The following is a 9556-nucleotide window of genomic DNA, read 5'->3' as shown; positions in this document are numbered from 1 at the left end:
GTTAAAAGCAAGTATTTCCAGCTTTACACTTGCATGAGCATAGGCGTGGTTTGTCGACATCACTACACTACAAAATGCAAGTACAAATTTGACTAAAAACGTCCCAGTAATGCCCAAAACTGTGTGGAACCAAGGATCAGATGTTCATATGGACAGATGATGACATGGAGCTCCTCATGACAGTTAGGAGAGGGATTTAGAAACGGTGGTTTTCAGTGACCAAAACTGCAGGTTTTTTTTTTTTTTTTGCGGAAACAACACCAAAACTGCAGGAAAGTTTTTTGAAAGAAAACCATCTGGACTTGGCCTCAATTTTGTGTTGGAGATTGATAAAATTTTCACAAAATGTGATGAAAAAATAATGACTACTTTCCCTGGGTACATAAGAAAACATGGGATGGGAGACTGTGTTCTGCTAAAAATCACCGTGCTACACACTAACTTGTGATCTCTCACCGGGATTAAAAAAAAAAAAAAGAGCACATCGGCTGCACTAAGAAATGATATTTTGGAGCATCAGAACGAGCGTCTGCTGAGGACACACTGATTATTACCTTGTCTGTATTCCCATTGACGAGGAAGAGGATCAATCGCCCACAAGCTCGGTGTATGGTTAACCGCTGACCACAAGTTCTCATTCAATACAGATCATTTTTTCAGAGTGCTGTAGGAGATTATTTTTGTAGCAAAGAAAAAGCCAGACACACACACTCACACACGTACACACACTCACACACACACACACATATATAAAAATCAACATTAACAATTAATTTGGTGAATGATAAACTCTGTACATCTGCCCACATCCTCATACGTGAGTGGATTTAAATAATACAAAGAACTAAAGTGTTTATTTTCTTACTTTGTATGGTAGTATTCATGCCACATTTATGTATTTACCATAGTTAAAACCCATCATTGCCATATCCCTGGTGTTTTAGCTGTCTGCTGGACAGGATGCAATGATATTTATTTATTTATTTATTTATTTATTTGACTGCATTGCAAGAAAAAATCAAATGGAACGGCTTTTCAAGTCGAAGTTCTTGGCTGCAAACAAGGTCCAGTTGTGGAGCTGGTCTCAAGTACCAACTCATGAATCGACACCATAACAACATGGCTGCCCACACAGTCAACAGTAAAACTAATAGGATCTTTAATCGCGTCAAAAGATGTTCATGTTTGAGACTGTTCGGCAAAAAACGCCCCCACAGGCTGTTTGTATAGAAGCTTATTACAACCTATAGGCCTGGTTATGTGTTAAAGTTATTGACCTCTAGCGTTCCTGTAAACACTTTGGTGTAGAAATGAAAGGAGCGACTGAGTCTGTATAAGGAAGCTGGTGGGATGATGGATGGGTCGATCAATATGACTTTACAACAGGGGTCCCCAAACTTTTTCCTGTGAGGGCCACATAACGTTTCCCTTCTCTGATGGGGGGCCGGGGTCAGTTGTAACAGAAAAAGTGTGACGATTGCAGGGGTGCCTAAACATAAACATTTATTGTTTTCCAGAAAGCCACACATAACCAAATATTAATAACCCTTTCCGGGATCTTCACAGAAAAAAAACTCAGGAAATAAATTATAACACTATTAATGAAATAAATTACACCATTAATGAAATCAATAAAAATCAAATAACCCTCTCTGGGTTCTTCACAGAAAAAATAAAGTCAGGAAATAAATAGCACCATTTGTGAAATAAATAATAACCAAATAACCCTCTCTGGGTTCTTCACAGAAAAAAAAAGTCCATGGAACATTAACTTTCTGTTGTGGCGTGCACAATCTTAACAGGTAAAAGTTCAGCTTAGTTGTCAGAGCAGAATCTCTTACTTAAATGCAGGGACGGTTTTTGCTATGGGCAGTGTGGGCAACCGCCCAGGGCGCAATCTACTTGGGGGCGCACGAGAAAAATAAATCGCCAGTTTTCTGGACTACCGTATTGACCCGCACATGCTGATGAGTCGGCATCAGGCGGGCCGGCGGGCCGGCACCGGCACCGGCCGGTACCGCGCCTACCCGGTCTGGTCTGCCGGATCTGACAGGTGAGCGGCTTAATGCCGGCCAGTGCCGACTCGCCTGATGCCGACTGATGCTGCCCCGGTTGGAGTAGTAACATGAAAGGGCGCAAGCCAGTAATTTCGCCTAGAGCAGCAACATAGGCAGAACCGCCAGTGCTTAAATGACTCATATGAGCAGTCTCTCAAAGTTCTTGTGTTCCTTCCTTATAATCCTTTTGTAGGTTCCAGTAGGCTTGTCACGTTCTATGCGTGTATTAGTCTCGATCGCGTGGCCAGACTGAAAAAAAAAAAATCATAATTGTAATGGTAATGGTATTGTTCAGGGGGCCGGACCTAATGTGGAGGCGGGCCGTGAACACTGCCCTCGCTTGAGTTCAAATCCAAGCGAGGGCAGTGTTCATTGTTAGATCGCAGGCAAATGTTCACTAATATAATAACCATGACCTTTTCCTAACCTTAACCACTACGACAAACCTTTCCCTAACCTTAACCTTAGCCTTTTCTTAACCTTAGTCAAATATTTCTAGTGGCTAGCACTCTCAGCAAACTGTCACTAGTTGTTTTTGTTAAAGGCAGACAAAAGCAAGTGTCCATGTTCCTCCAACAATTATGCTTCTGTGGTTTTTGGATTTGTATCTTATGGATTCTTATGTTTTCTTTTGATCCATGTGTTTCAGTCTTTTTGTATTTTGTTTTGGGGTTGTTTTCCCTCGTGTTTTTTGGTTTTTGGTTTTCTGCGCTCATTTTGTCCCTGTTGTTCTTCCGTCGTCTTGTCACCTTGTCCGTCCTCTCACCTGTCCTGCATCGCTCCATCAGCCCTGTGCTCGTCGTGTTGTTTCAGCCAATCCTCTGTCCCATCGAAGTCTGGTGTCCCTCCCCTTTTCCAGGCATCTCCACTTTGCCGGTCAGTTCAGTTTGGATGTAAGTTCTGCACAGTGATTATGCTTTCTCAATATTCCTCTGGTGATGTCAACATAAAAATGAATGAAATACCCCTTTAAAAAATGTTCCATTGAATAAACTACTGCTGCATTATTTTGCTATAATGAGGCCTGACATTCATGGTGAACAGATTACAGGAAAACCTTGAATAATGTTGAGAATCGGAAATGGGGCTTGAGGCATTAAAGTAATTGAAAAAAAGCTATTCATGTGACTGGATGTCTTCATGTTAATATTTTCACCCTGACTGGACAGGTAATAAGTGTTGGTTATTTTCAACTCACACAGAATCAGGTCACCTCCTGTTATGGATTTGCTTCAGGGAGAATTTCACCTTGTACACGCCTGCCTCTGGGCATCACGGTGTAAGGACTTCTCTTGCCTTGGGCCACTGCTGCTTACATGGGCATGATAAAATACTATAATACATAACAATTAGGGTTTCCTCAGATGGACGGGGATAATTGAGTATTTATGCTTCTTTTCATTTTGTATTTGTCTGACAGAATCTGCTATAGCGGTGGGATCCGAGTTTTCTTTTCCTCAGAAAATGTTTCGCCTGTGAATATAACTACACTCATTTTCTCAGAGTTTATAACAGTTGCCAAGTAAGGATTGAGGATTTGACGATGCTGTCATGAATCACTGCCAGCCCGACACCGAAAGCTGCTTCCTTATCGATCTTAATGTTGTAATTTGTCTGTAGATCATGCAAGCAGGTGTGAACCCATTAAACAAGAAAATGAATGCAGAAAAGCTTTTTGTCATCTGTAATTGCTTCACATAGCTCATCCTCTGGAGTAGTCAAAAAGAGAAGTTGGATTCCCCTGAGAGCTTTGCAAATGACAATGAGCAGCTATATTACTGCCTCTCTGCGTGTGGCAGCTCGGAGACAGCAGGTGAGTCATGGAGGCTGGCTGTCAGGCTGTCAGGTGAAGCTCTCCTGTTCAGCAAATTACAGCGATTACAACAAATGAAGCAATTTTGCAGGGAAAATCTTCATGGGCTTTGACATGCAGGTAACAATAACATGCAGGTAACTTTTTATACAGCAGTGTAAATTTTCTACAAATTTACCCTAGAAAGAAATGTGTAAAGAAGCATTTTGTTGCAAAGGTGGGATGTTTATAAAAAAAAAAAATAGAAAAGAAAAAGAGCATTCATTGCCTCCAACAACTCATATGACACAGGTGCACAGCAGAAATAGTCATCTCAACAAGTCATTCAGCCTCACTCACTGTTATAACCTTGTTTTCCCCCAAAACAAGTGGGAAAAAAAATCCGCCAGTGCCATCGGATAATCCCACTTGTTTCAGGATTTTTTCAGGGAGCAAGTAGATTTATGTTGGAACAAGGCAGAATGAGACAGATCAGCCCAAAGACACTCCATTCAAGAAAACTGTAGAGTCGATTAGCATTGGAAACAAGTGGGATAATTAATTATCTCACCCAAGTAGAAAAAACGTTTTCACTTGTTTTGAGAAAAACACGATTTAAATCCTGAATACGAGACATTTATTTATTTATTTATTTATTTATTTATTGGTTTATTTAATAGGGACAATGCATATTCATGAACATTTGTGTGAAAGATACACCCATGTAAATATGCCAGAATTAGTAAAAACAACTACTTTGTCACCTGCCTAGTCCCTAGGCAGGTGACATGTTCAGATGGTGATTCTGACCTGTTAAAATGATAATTTTTTTCTGCAGAGCACCACAAGGATTTCTAGACTGGAGCGTTGTGTGGCTTTAGAAGTAATCCTAACAAAGCTTAGGATTTGTTGTCACTGATGTCCATTAGAGCTCAGAGAACCAAAGAGAATATTTCCAAAAAAAAGAAACAAGAACACCAATATTCAAATGCTGACCTCAGACCATTTCCTTGGATTTCAGGTCACTCTAAAGCAATGCAAAGCCTAATTCTGTGCAGCAGGGTTCAAACCCTCATGTCGGTAATTATCACTCTGACATTGTAGTGACTACAGATTTGCACAATTTGAACAACTGAACATTGCAACTAAAACTGTCCATCTAGCTGCTGCACGCCATTGTAAGAGAAAAGGTCCGACTTCCACAACTGTTCTGCAAAAATATCCCCACAGAAAGGCTATAATGGTAATCACTACATGTGATTATTCCCATTCACGGTAAAAAGGATGCAGAGTTCAACTGAGGCCCTTTAAAGTGAAACAAACAAACAAATAAATAAAGAAAGAAACCTTCCTGCCATGGCATTAGCTGATTTCACTGATTAGTTTACCCTATCTGGTTGAAGGTGTGCTAATCAGTCAAATCAGCTAGTGTTGGGAGCAAAACCTGCATACTCTTTCCCCTTTACTTTGTTTATGCATTTTAAAGTGTTTGTTTGTTCGCATAGTTATGTATTCATTTATTCGTTTAAGTATTTTATTTATTTATTGATGTATTTATTTATTCGGCGTAAAGGACCTTGTTTGGACTGTCTGTCTTTTTGCACTGCATGGAAAGGAGTATACGCAGTGCCAAAACTGGAAGCGATGGCAGACTGCACTGACAAACATGAATTAGGGTTGGCCTGCAGTGCCTTTAAACATGTTCCCACATCTATTTTAGCTTGTCTAATGTTCCCACTGTTTATTGCTTAATTACATTTGGCCTTGGTGTGAGCGATATGAGGGATTGGAAAACAAACTTCTTGAGAGGCGATACGTGATGTCTAGGTGTTGTTTGAGATAGAAGTCGATAATAAGTGAGCAATTCTCTTTCGTCCCAGGGTTAAAATATAAAAAGTTCATGTGCACAGTGGATGTTTGGTAGTGTTACACTTCATGGTGCCTTTATGCAGTCAGATTGATTGGATAGCTGGTTCCTGGGCCCTCTTCTCCATGTCCACTGCTTCTCTGTCTGCCCGACGCTTCACAGATTTCACACTGAAACTGGCGGTACCATCACACTTTAAATTCAGCGTGCCCAATTATTATTAAATGTATGCGGTTTCAGCTACAATTTTTGAAGGTCTGTGGACCCTGCAGGTATTTTGTGTAAAACGAGAGTCAGAGATACTGCTGCTGAAAGTGCTTGAAATGTATAAAACTCACCAAACATAAGACTTTAACAGCCATTTTAACAGTTTTATAAACTGTTTACATAGGGGGAAATGCCCCCACATCCTTAGCAGTCCTAATGCCCTTTTAATGATTTTCACAGCCTGACCCTTATCAGAGTTTGGCAAAATTATGGACTCATTTAAAAGGAAGCATCCTATCACCTTGGTACATAGTTTGGATCCTTATTAGGAACCTACGGTGTCTGAAAGGTTGCATGAATTTAGACAACCTAACAGAGAAACGTCACATATCTAATGTAGAAAGAATGGTGTGGATTACAAGATGAAACTAGAACATGAAAAAAACATAAATTAAATGAAATTTTTAGCTACCTGGGCTGCCCCGATCAAGGCTGAGTGCTTAACTAAGTGGGTTTGAATCCGGCCCCCGACCCTTTACAGCATGTCATCCCCTTTATCTCTCCCCTCCCCTCCTGTCTCTCTCAGCAGACACTGTCAAATAAAGCAGAAATGTGGTTGGATGACTAGCGGCCATGCTAGACAATTTACGTTTCAATACGACCAAAGCTTTCACCTCGCGGCACATTCTACGCAGTGAAGGAAGCACTTGATAATTAAAAGTTTTGCCAAATCTAGGACCCTAACCGGGATGTGGCTAGAGTCCTACTTGGCCATGTTTCTTTAAAATGCAACCTAACAAGGAAGCATCCTTGTAAGTATGACACCCACGTTCTTAGGGGACACCGTATGGATCAAAGTGTGCACGGTGGCTCAGTGAAGTGAGTATGCTAAAGATGTTTGTTTTGTGATTTACATTGTTGCTTTACATCAGAGCTCCACATGCCGGCTGGAGCGTTGGGTTGCTATCCTTCTACCTGGTAGTCCGATCTGCAGACCTCATTTATGTGCCTGCCAGAAGAAATTCTCTCTGCCACTGCCAATAAAGCTTCTTTCTACTGCTCATTTCCCACAAGGAGATTTGTACCTTTATTGCATGTACAGTAGAGAGCTATGGTGTTTTCGGAAACAGAGGGCTCAGTACAATCAGAGGCAATGCATCAGCCTCACACAACACAACGTCCTCCTTTCTGCGCGAGTCCCTCTTTGGAAATCATCGCACGACATCTCCCTGGATGACATGGCTGGCTGTCTGCTGGGAGAGCTCATCCCACTTGCTCGCAATCGCAAGCCACTTTTCTGGGCAAACTTTATGCTTTCAACTTTGTTTTTATTTAAACGGTGCCCCAAATAAAGTGATTATCAGATGGCAGCATAATTTTAGCATGCCAGCTTGACTGCTAAGATTTGTGCTTTAGTTGGTCTGTTAACTTAATCCTTTTTTAGGTCCTGCCACCGTATCACATGGTGCAGGACATTATGTTGTCATGGCGGCGCCTGTTTGTGCCTGTCTGTCAGTGTGTAGACCCAGCAGATGACTTGATTAGATTTTGGAGTACCTTGCTGCATTAATCTGCATTTTAATGAGGGAAAACTGATTTTGTTGGGACTATTCTAACTCCTTAATGCTCCGAGATCCAGAGTTCATCTTAATACCCATGTTTGATGTGAAGTATGCTGACATAGAAATATTTGCTAATTAATGTATCTATTAGCTTAATTAATGGACTCATTAGCATAACTGGCTATGTTTAATATATAATGATGATTATGGCAAGACACTAGGGAGCTCAAGCGCCTTTTTGGTCCAACAGACAATTGGTTGAATTTGGGCTCAAAATACACAAAAGCCCAAAGCCCTGATTTAGCTCAAGTTTTGTAATTAAAGCACGAGCTGATGCCAGTTTTCATTACTACCTTCTGTCTCTCCAAGACCCTCTACCATAGCGTGTTCCTGCCACACTGGTGTCATTGTGGGTGTGCAAATCCAAACACACTGTAATATAGCACTGCCAATCATAAGCAAAATACAAACACGGGGATAAGAGTGTGTACCACTTGTCAAGGCTGAGTCATGGGTTTGAATCCGACCTCGGGCCGTTTGCTGCATGTCGACCTCTTTCTCTCCCCTGCCTTTCCTGCCTCGCTCTACTGTCACTGTCAAATAAAGCAGAAATGCCCCCCAAAAAATCTCTAAAAAAAATAAAATACAAGCACATGGAAGTTCTGGTTCAGCTGGCTTGATAAAAGCGGCGTGCCGGTGGATACCAGTTATGTATGCTCTACATAACCAGATTTTTAAAGTATTAGATTATTTAATTGAAACAATGAAATGTAAAATCAGTGTAGCATCAGAGCTGTATATTTTAGCATGTGTTTAAAAATGCAACTTAAATGATGAACTCACTCATTCAAATGTGGCTTTAAGGCAGTGATTCTCAGTCCGTCACGTGGCCATCCAATCAGGGGCTGATTTACCTGATTGTCACCTGCAGGACACGAGGTGAATGCACCAAAAGTGAAAAGTTCAGATTCTGACCCATATAGTGGTAGTTGTTCCTCCAGTCAAGTGCAATACATCCACCAAGTTCAATTAACTCTTGCATCGCCACTCAAAATTTTGTTATTTTCCATTGTGTACCTGCTTCATTCATTTTGGAGCAGTGCTCTCCTGATGAAGCTCTCATTTTTATGACAGGGAAGGACAAAACACAGCAAAAAGAATCTGAACTATCACTTTTACTTGCTGCAGGCATAGGAAACCAGTGGAAGTCGAGGCTGGAGGACTAGAAATGAGAACCACCTCCTTAAAGAAACATGCCCTCCTCTGTCCAGAGAAGAAGAGGAGAACAACGTAGAGAGGTGGGAGGTACACAGAGGATGCTCATATGACAACCAGCAGTTTGAAAACAATCCTAAAATAAAATAAAATAAGCAGTGTTACACAAATTTTCCTGGTATTTTTTTTTTTTTTTTTAGTTAGATATGGCGATCGCCAAAGTGACTTTTATTTTGACATTTTCATCCAAGAAATTGGCACACTGTTTTGTTTTGTCACAAAATCACACACTTGTTACACAACATAGTCAGAATTATTTGGTATGTCTTGTCTTTTGAACAAGGTCAGCATCTGACACATATTCCTGTACATGGTCACTCAGCTTTGACTTTGAAGATACAATGTAAAATTTGTCCATGTAATTTTGAGTATATTCACATAATTTCTTGAGGAGTTTGACTTATGGATGGAGAAGCTTTTTTTTTTTTTTTTTTTTTGGAATTCCATAACTCATCTAAAAATATAGGTCATGTTTTACTCCAGTGTTTACAAACATTACAAACATAAACAAACGTCTTGAAACCTCAAAATACATGTAAAACTCACATTTAGTCGTTAAGGCCAGAGCGCACTGGATGCAAGAACTGACACGTGCCATTTGATGCTCTTATTTTGATGGGTCTGTGACACACTGCAGGATCTGAATGATGAGCTGCTCCTGTACTGCACTGCAACAACGGTGATGGGTGATGCTGCTTTTGTCATGTTTTCACTTTCCTTGCCACCATGCTCTGCTTCATTTATCGGTAGACCAGCTAGTTTAGTGTTTCATTTTTTTTTTTTTCATCCAGACATC

This window comes from Myripristis murdjan, chromosome 14 (assembly GCF_902150065.1).
Source record: "Myripristis murdjan chromosome 14, fMyrMur1.1, whole genome shotgun sequence".
Taxonomy (NCBI): Eukaryota; Metazoa; Chordata; class Actinopteri; order Holocentriformes; family Holocentridae; genus Myripristis; species Myripristis murdjan.
Note: the sequence above shows the minus strand (reverse complement) of the source record.